We start from the raw sequence: 13,253 nt of genomic DNA, 5'->3' as shown, positions 1-13,253 counted from the left end.
TAATAATAATAACTTCCTCTGAAACACTCTAGCTTTCATTTAAAGGGAGACACAGCTGCCAGTCATTACCAGCATCTACTGTTTACTGGGAATGTTCACACGCATTTATCACTCTCACTACCTACCAGTTCGTTACATTGAGCAGTGTGTGTACTGTCACTACCCACCAGTTTGTTACAGTCGACCGTGTGTGTGCTGTCACTACCAACCGTCACCTGAGTCAATATAGGGTCCACACCTCTCATTCGGCAGTTGGTTCATAATATATTCTTAAGACTTAGTTCACAGTCAAACAGTTTATGGTTAATCTGTAATGGCAAACAATTTCACAATGCATATATAGGTTTTAAGTATCACTACACAGCCCATACCTGTCCTTCACAACCTCACACACTTGGAACAGGAACAGTACTACACAGTCAACACTCACAACACAGTCCTTCGCGTACAGTCTTTTAAGATTTAAAATTTCTTTTCAATCAGGTCCAACCAATTGGTCGTTGCTTGCATACTTAATTATCAAATGCCGGGCTGACAGTATCTTGATGGTGTGTAATTACGTCCTCAAGTGTGGTGGTGGTGACAACCCATCACCACCTTACTCCCTCTCGCTAGCTCTAAACTTTCCCTTATTGTCCTCTCTCTCTCTCCCTCTCTCTCTAATATATATATATATATATATATATATATATATATATATATATATATATATATATATATATATATATATATATTTTTCTTGTGGTTTTTATCACAGGAAATCAAGGTGGTGTCTGGATAGGAGGAACCTCCAATAATTATTATTGATCTTAGGAATCATGTTTTACTTACCACAGGAACTTTACCTTAGGAAAACACGATGGTAAAGACTTCTGATGACAAACCAGACGTAACTGTCCTAGTCTAATTCTTGGTGTACAGTCGTGCCTCAGTTAAGCTTGTTGCCATGTTGATCTTTGTTTGGTCTACTTTACTTTAGGATGTCCAGTTTAGCTTAGTGTTTGGTTATTGTAAGCTGTCTATAGTATTTCTTGGCTAATGTAAACCTTGCCGATCCATCAGCATTCCCGGTTGAATCATCGAGTGTAGTCTGCTGTCCTGTAATGTAATTAAGACGACTTTCCTATCGGAAACAACAACAGTTGCTTCAATGTTCAAAGTCTTCTACTTTTCTCAATTCCTCACGTCTCCTGATATAAATTTAAAACTTGATATACAGTACTACGCCAGAAAAATTATTTATATATATATATATATATATATATATATATATATATATATATATATATATATATATATATATATATATATATATATATATATATATATAATGAGAACACCGAGATAATTATATATAATTGTATATGTGTTGGGTGTGGGAACAGGTGAGGAGCGTCACTTGTGTTGACGCTGCTGTACCTCTTCTCACACATTCTGTTTCTTCGCCACTTTTGTTTTCCCTGTAATTTTGTTTGCATTTTGAATCACATTACATGCTTGATACTAATCATTTATATTAATTTATATTTACAATAGTTTTTTTTTCCAGGTACAGTGTTAGGGTAAATAATGAACGTGTACCATTGCATTCATGATTTTTTTTCTAACGAGCATTTTTGCTTCTTGCAGGTGAGTGTTGAGGTTGGTGCAGCAGGTGGCGTGATGAGGTAGGTGATTGTTAGTAACACTTGTGGTTCTGTGGGGAGGAGGTTGTCTCGACCCAACTTGGAGAATATTGTCAGGTCGTTCAGCACTAGACATTGAAATTTGAACTTTGTCCAGGTGTTTTTTCTATTAGTTCTTTTCACTTGGAAATTGGTTAGTGTGTGTGTTGGAGGATAGAAGATGAGCTTTGGGGGAAAAGAGGTGGGAGGTTCTCTGGTATAACTGGCCGGCTCAACCCAGGAAGGAAATGTGCCCCTGCCTCCTGGCCCATTGAGATGGTAGTGTTGTCAGCCTGTGTTCTTTCATCATCATTCTACTGCTTAACTGAGAGTCTTTCCAACACACTGAAAAGTCTTTGTTGTTTTTAAGTTCCCCGCATTATCCGTCTCTCTCAAAAAACAAACAAAACAAAACAGAATAAAATATGTACTCTTGCATCATAGGTTCGTAACTGAAAGACAGCGGTATTTATCTGCAATCTTGGGTTAAGATCTCGTGCCAGGTGGTTATGTTTCGTGTAGTATTACAGCAACCCACACCATCTTGCGGCAGCAGCCTCGGTCATCTTGCGGCAACCACGACTATTACTTCCCTGATACTTGGCCAGAAAAAGGTAGAAGCGACGCGTCAAGGCTGGCGGGTGAGGCGAGGCGACGGCCGCAACTTCTAGTACCAGGGAGAGGCACTCTCAGGCGTCGTCCCCTCCAGAAGCCCCAAACACACACACTTTCAGCTTGTGACACTTCTCCTGTAGCATTTGCTCTCTTCTACAAAACTAATAGACGAAAACGTTATTGACGAATCATTATAATCAGAGGTTTTGTCTAAGTAGTAGGTTGCGTTTCTGTCAGTGATGTGTGTTCAGTGTTTCTTGGAACGTTCTTACACTAATCTTGCGAGGTCATGGATTCCCAATCAGTTTTGCTATTGTGTTGGCAGATAATTCACGGTTTACTTTTCCCCGGTCACACACACACACACACACACACACACACACACACACACACACACACTGTGCTTTGGTTGAAATTCAATTTGCGCAGCCTCCCTTTTATCCGCCCACGATGATTTATGTCTTGAAATGATTCTTTAATGTCGAATATTGCATACTCTTTTGAGAGTTCAGTTCCAAGGCGAAACAATAGAATCGAAATAAGGATGAACGGTACCGCATACGTTTCTGTGTGTGTTTGTGTGCGTGCGTGCGTACATATAAGACTTAAACTAATATCCTTAAATTTATCTTAGCTACAGAGTGTTCTACCCAGTGATTTTAAGAAAGTAGATTTAAATGTCCTTGCAAGATCGACTAGTAGAGACGGGTTGCCAGCGCAAGATTTAATAACATTTGATTGATTTATAAAGTAGTGGCACTTGGTGAGCAGCGACATATTTATTAAGAATATGTATCAAAAGTCTGCTTCACGTACGCCAGATTTAACACATCTAGTACCGAAGTTGTAACATTTTTAACACTTGGGTTCTGATGAGTGAGTTAAACATATGGTCCAGCCCTGGTTGGAACCCATTTGCTCTTACTCGCTGTGGAAATAGATTACGTTTGTAGATCACTGTCAGAGGAGTCTTATGCGGGCTTCCGTTGTGGTGGTAGACGTACGATTATTCCAGACTCTCATCTGAGCCTCGTGCCGCCTCCATTGTTGAAGAGCACCTAATGGGCTCCAGGCTAATGGGTTATAGTTGTACACACATACCAGACCAACACAAATTGAAGTGTATGGATAGAAAGGTAGATACTATAGAGATTGCTAAATAGATAAGCTAGATGTAGATAGATTGATAGATACTTAGATGGATGGATAGATAAATATTTAATCAGTATTATCATAATAAAAGTCTACATTAATTCAACATACAGTATATAAAGACATTGCAGTGTACACTGCAGAATGCATGTAGAAAGGCATTTTAAGTGATTTTTAACCAAACAACGTGGTTTATCTGAAGTTGTTTGAATGTTTTTTTCCAAGTACGGCAGAAGGTCCGATCAAGTATATAACAACTAGCAATAAAATTTAGGATAAATGCACCATCAACTGAGCTCCACCTAAACTCCTTGTTATCCCCGTCAACCGTATTATAAGGCATAGGTGGATTGATGGTTGCCGTGAGAGTTGCGACACCTCATCTATAGTTCACCCGAAGAACAAAAAAATCCTTATATTTAACACAAAGACAACCAAGGTCGGGAATTTACCGATGAGGCAGTACGACTCACTTTATGAACAATCATATAATTCGATTTGTAAAGGTGTAACAGAGCCCCACTGTAGGCGGAGGTAAATTGATAAGGCAATTACAGACATACTGAACCACACAGGTAACTAGTGAGTGACGGAGGGGCGCCTACTTCCTTCCGCTGTGCCCCGTCACTTTCTCCTTCCACATGACGCACCCCCCCCCCCGTAATGAGACAATTACTGTACTGTGTTTTGTGCGTGTTTTTATGGGATGGATTCATACGTGTGGGGCTAATGTGTAGATTTGGGTGTTGAGGCGGATATATTTATATGGGGTGTGGCTGTGTATGCGTGGATGTGTTTTTGAGGTGTGAGGATGTAGGGGTGTTTGTGTGTGTGTTAAGGTGGTTGTGCATATTTGGGGATAGGTGTAGGGGTGTGTATACTGTACATACATACATACATACATACATACATACATACAGTACATATGTGCAGTGTGTAGGGGTTGTGGATATGTGTGTGTAGGAAGTAGTAGTGGGAGTGTTTGTGGGGAGAAGTGATAAGTGTGTGTGTGTAGGGGCGATTGAGCGAGAATATTATTATACTGTGCGTGACCTTCAGCTGATGAGGTCGTGTAATGGTGGGCGTGTTGAGTTATTCAAATGTGGCATAGCTTAATTATTTAGCCTGGTAAATATCACTGTCTGGTATTGGACAAATATACACACTTCTTATATAGGCATGTTTACTCTTTTTCAACCCGCAAAAGTAGATTGTGTTTATAATATGAAATGGGATGTTGTTTGCAGTTGAGATATTTGTTAGTTGTGTGTTCATTCATACTTGTTCCATTGTTTCTAGTGGTTTCTTTTCTTGCTGCTATTGACACGAAGGGAATGTTGGGGTAACTCCTATTTGTCCGTCCGTCCGTCCATCAGGTTTCATATTTGTCCGTCAACAGCGCCGCCCGTGCATTAAATACTGTACTGTACAAACTCCACAAGTGTTAGCTACCACAGTACCGACGTCTAAATAAATTATATAGCAGTTTAGGGGCCAATTTTCCAGTCGGGACTATACATCTAATTACCAGGTGGAAGACAAGTATATATTGCTGGACTGTGATAGAACTTACAGTATTCCGTATATCAAGAGGACTGTAACGAATTTATATAAAATATAACAAGTTGAACAGTATCCTTTTATATAAATATTTCTTGTTTATTTTATATAAACATTGTTAGATTAAGTATACTGAATCATAAAGAATATATTATATGGGTGTGAGGGCCCTGGCAGGTGCTCCGCCCTCTGCCGTTGTTGGGTGTTGTTAGGTCAGGTACTGACTGGAGACTGATAAGGTTACGTTACCTCCAACATACAGCCTTGTCGCCCTTGTCTTGATTAACAGTTGGCCGCTGGACTGTGCTGATTACCGCAGACAAGGATACATAGTAATGTATTTACATTTATACATACAAATATATATTTACATCCTAAGGATGTATGTAACTTAATATTTATTATCGTGTGTGTATGAATTTTGATTACTGGTTTCGATGCTACAATAGTATGCGGTCTACCGAGCTGGATGCGGTCTACCGAGCTGAAGTTGGTCTACCGGGATATTTACACTAACGTATATTAACCTAACCTTACTTAACTTAGTCTAATATATCTTAACATAACCTAACTTAACATTAGCTACCCTAACCTAGGTTAGGTTAGGGTAGGTTAAGTTAATGGATGCTATAGCATAAATATCCCGGTAGACACAACTCCAGCTCAGTAGACCGCATCCTATAGTAACACCCAGGTTTATTTCATTGTTGGCGTTTATATATACGTACGTGTGTGTGGTGATGCCGTAATGGATGGGTGCATAGTTAGGGGGCGTGTATGTGCCCAGTGCAGTGCAAGCCAAGGTTGCAGGGTGTGTATACCTATCTGGTTACCCGCATGTTTTTTATATCCAGCGGGGTGCGCACTGTAGGTAATGGTGCATCTGTCTACTGAAATTGAAAGTTAAACACTATTTAACCAGAGTAACAATGATACAAAGTGAACAAGAAACGGCCATATTGCCTTGCCTGAGCTCTCTTGAAGGCATGGACGGGACCTGATAAACGAATGTAGGATTTTTGGGCTAGGGTGGTTAGGACCAAATCTAATCTAACCTAACCTAGCCGTGGCTACTACTTCCGCTGACCATTGATAAATGTCATACGCCTGAAGACAATTATCAAGTAACAGTAAAACGTGTCAACATTCATTATGGTGGAAGGTTGTCAGGTTGGTGGGGCAGAGTGTAAGTGATTTGATTTTGGAGAAAGTAAGTCATCCAGGTTAAAGGTTAGATTCAGAGTTGTGGGCGTGGCTGAGGGAGGTGTTGTGATGATGAACTTTTGTAATTAATGTGACGCTGTTCCCTCCTGTATATATATGGCGATCTTCTGTGTATGGGGGGAGGTGGTGGCAAGGGGTTTGTGTTTTCGTATGTGGTTTGGGTTAGGTTTGTGCATGTTTTTGTTTTGTTTTTGTGTTTGGCTTGTGTGTTTATACAGTTATGTGTTAAGAGAAGTTGGTCACTTCATGTAACTTGTAAGCGACGCAGTTGATCCTCTCGTGGTGTGTGTGTGTGTCTGCTGGGTTCTGCTTGGTCAGGTTTCAGGTCATATGGGCCCCAGTCCTCGCAATGACAAGCCTCATCTGGCCTCCCCGAAGCCTCACCCGATCGGAAACTCTGTAATCATGTCATGGTTTAGTTTAGTTTAGTTTATGACATGAACCCAATCGTAAAGAGTTTGGTTAAATTGGGGCCTATTACAACTAGGTCCCAAGATAAAGAGACGGAGACTAATCATGTTAATGTTTTTAATGTGGAAAAGTGTGTCAAGGTGTTAGCTGAGTGTTTACCCTCAGTCTTGTGTCTCGGCCAAGTTGCTGTAATGGTGTCAGCATCACCCTAGATGTTTCTGTGTTACATTGATAGATAGATGCAAAGCTTGACCTCGTTATCATTATCACCACCAACTTCATCATTATCATCCTTATCACTATCACCATCAGTATCCTCCTCATCATCATGTCGCTATCATTGTCATAATTATTCACTATCTTATCATCATAATCTTACCATTATCTCAGTTATTTCACGAAGGTGGTGGTGGTGGTCTGTCTTACACGCCAGTCACTGTTGGTGTTGGTCCTGGTAGTCTGGGGGAGGAAATTGAGCCCCCGAGGCACCCAGTTCTTGATGAACTTACAGGAAGTGGATTAGATGTGCGCGGCGTGTGTACTGTAGCTAGTTGAACCTGTACTGTTTGTGGAGAACGTGTGCCCGCCCACCCTCCCACCAATCTGCACACGCATGGAAGGGAACGTCATAGGCACGAATGTGAACGTCAGGCTTCTCTTAGATTAGAAGAGAGGTAAGTAGAGATCATTTTTTTCGTGTTATAGGTAGGTCGTAGTGTGGGTTTAAATATTGGTGTTTTGGTTCCGGGTTCACAAAGGTTCTTAAGGGTTCATATTTCTCGTAAATGAAGATGTAAGCAGGCATCCCGTTGACTGAAGTTAAACTAGAAAAATAACCTTAACAGATACTGATACTGTACTTTAACCGAATATGTTATTTATCAAAGAGGAAATTATCGTTCAGGTTGAGTTAGGGAAGATTCTGTTGTGGTGAATTTGTCTCTTTAACTGGTACTAAATTAATGTATCTAGTTAAGGTTGTCTCAGTATAATTTTGATGTAATTAAATTATGTTACATGAATGACCTAGTTTGTCAGGTACAGTATACATGTAGTCTTACATCTTTAATTACGTCGAGAAATATTCATCGTGCTTTCGCCGGTGAATGAGAGCTGAGAGTAATAAATAGTGAATTCTGGGCAATGACGAGCATTTTATGAATATGTGGAGCTGATGTCCAAGCCTCGCCTCTGGGTTGTTAGGTGAGGTTATTACAAGTGGGTGTACGAGACTGCAAGTATAATTATGGGACATATTTTCCTCCAGAAATTGTTAATAGAAGTTGTTTATTACAAATGTTATGACCGCCGTTATTACCATGGGTGGTATTTGCCGCCAAAATAATTATAATAGAAATTGAAATTGTTGCGGCGATTTCCCCGAGTATGTGTTGTGTGATGGCGGTGTCCCTCTATATTTACGTCCAAGTCCGGCTAGGTCATTTCCCGGGTCCTCAACTCCTTGCTTGCTTGGGGATTTCTGGCCACTTCGCCTTTCGGCTATTTCGGCCGAAGTTGCTGTCTTCTTTCTTCGTTCTTCTGGGTCATTCTTGTTTTGTTTTTTTTCATTCTTGGTGTTTATGACTCTGATGGTCTAACTACTCTGATTGTCTTCTTTTTTCTTGGTGTTGTTGTTTTGGTTTTGGGATGAGTTGTGGTAGGAATGGGTGACATGATGGTGAGTCAGTGACAGCCCAGATAGAATGGCCAGTCAGGTGACTAGTTTTTTTTTTTTTTTTTAGTGAGGGTCTAGTCCGTGTCTTTTGGTTTCTATGTGCGTGTTCTATGTAGTGGAAATGTCTGTGATATGTACCTTTGTTGTATGTTTTCTATTTCCTTTACAGATTTACTTTTAGTTATTTATTTATTTTAAATTTATTTGGGGCATATTTACATACATATTATGAAAAGCACATGGTGCGTTTACCATTTACATCATGCCGTAAGACTGGTCTCCTCAAGGAAGATTATTACAGCGTCACGTATGGTGACATCCTCTTGCAATGGGCTGGGTACAGTCAGCACGAAGCCTCTCTTGGTTCGTGCTGGCTGCACTCTGTCAGTGTTGAATGGTCTCCTTGAAATCTAGGTAGTCTATTCCCGCCAGACTTGGTTAGTCGTCGCCATTTTTTCCCGTCATGATACCTTTTGTACTTTAGAAAGTATGACAAATCTTACACTGTGTTCTCAGAGACACCCGCAGGTCTGTCAGCACCACACTTGTAGACTGATCTTAAACAAATGGAAGTTTGCCTTTCCTCGCATATCATTGCTATTCAGATGTTAAGGTAATATAGGGCTATATAACGTATCAAGTGGTTTTAATTTAAAGAAAAAATAAAAATATACTACTTTTGTTATATTTTTACTACTCGAAGATTCATATAGCCAGTACTGTAGTGGCGTTAAAAACTGCAATTGTTATGTAAACATTTTAGAGAGTGGATGTTGCTGTGAGGCCGCGCTCCATGGCAAAGTAGGTGGGAGTTTGATTTTCTTTCAATAAAAAAAATCGTTATGCCTATCCTATAGCATGTCATTGTATTACATGCCGCTGTAGGATGGCGTGCAGAACCAGTACGTACAGGTATATTAGCAATCCTGGCTATCCTTTACTCTTACAACAACAACATGAGGAGTACATAATTGGGTTGTGTTTTAAATTTAAGTTCCCGGTAAGACGGTCTCAAGATCGTTCCTCGTATAAGAATGTTGCACAGTGTCTGAGAGTAATTCTTACGTGGTAAAACTGACAGGTAGAGATGGCAGTAGCGATGGGGAAATGCTATTATGTCCACCAGGTATACATCACGTGTAGGAGCTGTGTTGCTTCATTTTTTGTTGTTGGGTTATGCGTCACCTTGAGGTTCTCGCGTTCCTGGTGTGTTTTTGTAGTCCAAAAGTCTTGAGTGGCCGCTACCACTACCACCACCACCACCACCACCACCAAGGTCGCCATCTTCCCTATAGGCGGGAGGAATTTGGTGTGTGTGTGTGTCCAGTCAGGTATAGGAACTCTACCACCAAACCTTTATGTAGGAAATAACGGCATCATATCCCAGAGTAATGAAACCATATTTTCTGATTCCCTTTGTTGATGTAAATATGATATCCGAACAATCAGGATTCGTCACTATGAAGTATAACTCTGCTATTTCCTGCATAAGGGGCTCAGGGTCTCATTACTGGGTTTTAGACGTGAACGTGGTGGTCCATCCTTAACTTGTTCTCGTTCACCTCGATCCCAACTGTGTGCTCCCTCTTAGCCTCCTGAAGTATGAGGTCCTGTGCGTTGTTTATCCCGCTCAGGCAGTGTACGACCTCACCTCCCGTCGTATATATGGAAGGAATGTTGTCTTTGTTCATTGTCTTGTCTCTTCATTGTCTTCCCTGTGTATGTTACGGTTGACCTTGACCCTGATGTTTTAGAAAGTGATTTATCACCTCCACCCCCACTGTACTGTACTTCGCCACGCCTAGTACATTGGCATCCCTGAGCCTGGCCGCACTGTTTGTAAACTTTGTGGTCAACCGACTCTCAGTCTCACACCCTCTTTCACCACATCCTCATTTGCCCTATGACCTTCCCCTACAGGCCCCCAGCCGTTACCAACACCAAAAGGCAAGCATGAACTCCTCATGCTTCCCAGTTGGGCACTGTAAACGCTTCTGCGCTTCACCTTGCACAGGATGTAAGGTGGTGCCCAATAAACTAGCCCCCTCCGGGGCAATCTATAAATCTGTTATCAACACCTCGTCCCTCCCTGACCAGATATCCCTCCTCCTAGTGACAGGCCTGGCACTTGACATTATTAGGGACCTGCCACACTTGCCATAAACAGAAAAATTGTACCGGGAATTTTCCCCCCACACACTCATCATTCTGTCACTTTATGTAACGTGCTGACAAAACCCATGACCCTTCAGGCCTTTTACGTCCTTAATGCCTGAGTCATAAAGGCAAGCATGAACTTAGCATGCTTCCCAGTTGGGCACTGTAAACGCTGCTGGGGGTGCCCAATAAACTAGCCCCCTCGTGGGCAATCTGCAATCTGTAATTTATCTTTATTATCAGTCAGTCGGTCCAGTGTTATTCTAGCACGGTGATGTAACGGTGTAATGACACGGCTGACCTTGGCTTGTACTATTAATGTCTCAGTCGAGTCGTCTCTTCTAAGTCTTGTTACATTACTGGACGCGAGTGTTCTCAGTCACCAGTACATAGACCGTAGTTCACTGTCGAGTCTTTGACGGTGTGAAGTGATGTATTGTGTACTGTAAATAGAGGTGTGTTGCCGAGTGACACCGGTAAGGCTTGACAGTCCTAGACCGTGACCGACCGTCGCCCATTATGTCCCGTACTGAGTGGTCTCCTGTCACCTGTTTCCCTCGTTGTCTCTCCCTCCACACTCACCCACCCTAATGTTTTCTCCACACCCACCCACCCTAATTCATCTTCCTCACTCACCCACCCTAATTCACCCTCCACACCCACCCACCCTAATTCACATTCCACACCCACCCACCCTAATTCACATTCCACACCCACCTAAATCCCTCACCCACCTGCCCCAAGGTCAAGGCCATCACAGGAAGGCCAAAGGCACCTATACCTTGTATGGAGCGTAACTCTTTATATGGTTGCAGGTTACCTTGAACATGTGCACCATCAACACAGGTCAAAGTTGAGAGCAATAAACTGAAAAACGTGTGAGCGGGAAGGTAATGGTGACAGGTGAAGGTTAGGCTGAGTCCCCTACTGTACTGAGCGTGACTCTAGTATCGACCTACACACGTGGATATGTTGTAGCGCCGCCGTCTTACGAGTCACTTTTTGTATAACTATTCAGGGTCATCAGTCATTATTGAAGGTCACCTCTCTCAAGCAAACTTTCATTAGCGTTTTGAATTATAATAAATATTTTTTTCACGGTGTTAGTGCTGTTGTTTTTTGGGGTCTAATTTGTCATCTAAATTGGATGTGGATATGTATTATTATGTCTCCCTCGGCCGGACGTTGTTGGGGATCATAATATTTAATTTGCGAAGTCAAAAGTCAAGGTCAGAGGAAGGGCACTATTTAAAACCTGACTGGAAGAATATCTTGTGGAGCCAAACAGATATTTTACGAAATTTACCAAAATATATTACACCACTAGGCAGAGTTTAGAGCAGTATAATCAAATGTCTGCATCATAGCCAGATCAGGGACACTCGTTGCTCATGGTCAAAGTTCAAAACTCAGTCTGAAGCATAACTGTTGTAGCTACCAACACAGCTTTCTCAGTTTAATGTTTGAGTTTGAAGTGTTTTGCCCTCATAGATACGAGCAATAGATACAGCTAATACATACAGTATATTTATCTCTATTAGTCTCCGTATTGTCAGTAGTTTTCACCATTTTATTATATATCATTTTTTTTTCTTTTACGAGAATAAATACGAAAGGTCATCTTGATGCTGGTTTGGACAGGTACATTCAGACTCTTCTATTCCCTAGTTTAATGGGTATATACATTCAGGGTTTGAGAGACTTGGTTTTTAAACGGAGATAAAGCCTTATTTTTTTATAGATTACAGGGTTCTTTGTACTGGGATGTTGGTGTGGTGTCTGTGGTGAGTAGTGGTAGTGATGGTGTGGTGTGAGGACTGTGGTGAGTAGTGGTAGTTGTGGTGTGGTGTGAGGACTGTGGTGAGTAGTGGTAGTGATGGTGTGGTGTGAGGACTGTGGTGAGTAGTGATGGTGTGGTGTGAGGACTGTGGTGAGTAGTGGTAGTGATGGTGTGGTGTGAGGACTGTGGTTAGTGATGGTTGTGTGAGGACTGTGGTGAGTAATGGTAGTGATGGTGTGGTGTGAGGATGGTGACTGTGGTGTGAGGACTTTGGTGAGTAGTGGTAGTGATGTGTGGTGTGAGGACTGTGGTTAGTGATGGTGTGGTGTGAGGACTGTGGTGTGAGTAGGTGGTAGTGATGGTGTGGTGTGAGGACTGTGGAGTGATGGTGGTGTGAGGACTGTAGTAATGGTAGTGATGTGTGGTGTGAGGACTGGTGAGTGTGGGTGATGGTGTGGTGTGGACCTGGTGGTGTGGTAGTGATGGTGTGGTGTGAGGACTGTGGTTAGTGATGGTGTGGTGTGAGGACTGTGGTTAGTGATGGTGTGGTGTGAGGACTGTGGTGAGTAATGGTAGTGATGGTGTGGTGTGAGGACTGTGGTGAGTAGTGGTAGTGATGGTGTGAGGACTGTGGTGAGTAGTGGTAGTGATGGTGTGGTGTGAGGACTGTGGTGAGTAATGTTAGTTATGGTGTGGTGTGAGACTTTACCGTAGTGTGGTTGATGGGAAAGGTGTAGTGTAGTGTGTTGCAGTGTGGTGGAGGTGGTAGTGGGCAGGTTGGCGGGCGGGCGGGCGGTGGTGAAGTATCAACCTGTCTAACCTGCCTACACGTCATGTCATCAAGGTCACTGCGGCGGGACGGCCAATCCACCCCACCCGCCCACCTCCCTCCGCTCCCCACTCAATTATCCTGTGTGTGTCATCTCCTGTACTGCTGCACCTGCTGTGTGGCTGAAACTCCCTAAAGATGTCCACCGCCCACACGCCCGTCTGGTAGTAGACCTTGCGTTGCTCC

General features: G+C 42.2%; 1 protein-coding gene across 6 annotated transcripts in view; it reads left to right on the top strand.

Moving 5' to 3' along the window:
• The window catches only part of LOC121865602 (protein brunelleschi-like), a 108,367-nt gene that overhangs the window by 40,907 nt on the left and 54,207 nt on the right, over positions 1 to 13,253 (top strand). Inside the window, exon 1 of one of the 6 annotated variants that reach the window (XM_042365116.1) lies at positions 7,081 to 7,300. The exons of the other annotated variants lie outside the window; for them this stretch is intronic. The gene's annotated coding sequence lies outside the window, so the exon portion shown is untranslated. Of the gene's footprint in view, positions 1 to 7,080; positions 7,301 to 13,253 lie in introns of those variants that run through there. 6 annotated transcript variants of the gene reach the window in all.

Source organism: Homarus americanus, unplaced genomic scaffold, assembly GCF_018991925.1.
Source record: "Homarus americanus isolate GMGI-L3 unplaced genomic scaffold, GMGI_Hamer_2.0 scaffold9358, whole genome shotgun sequence".
NCBI classification, from domain to species: domain Eukaryota; kingdom Metazoa; phylum Arthropoda; class Malacostraca; order Decapoda; family Nephropidae; genus Homarus; species Homarus americanus.
Note: the sequence above shows the minus strand (reverse complement) of the source record. Positions and strands in the feature narration are given on the sequence as shown.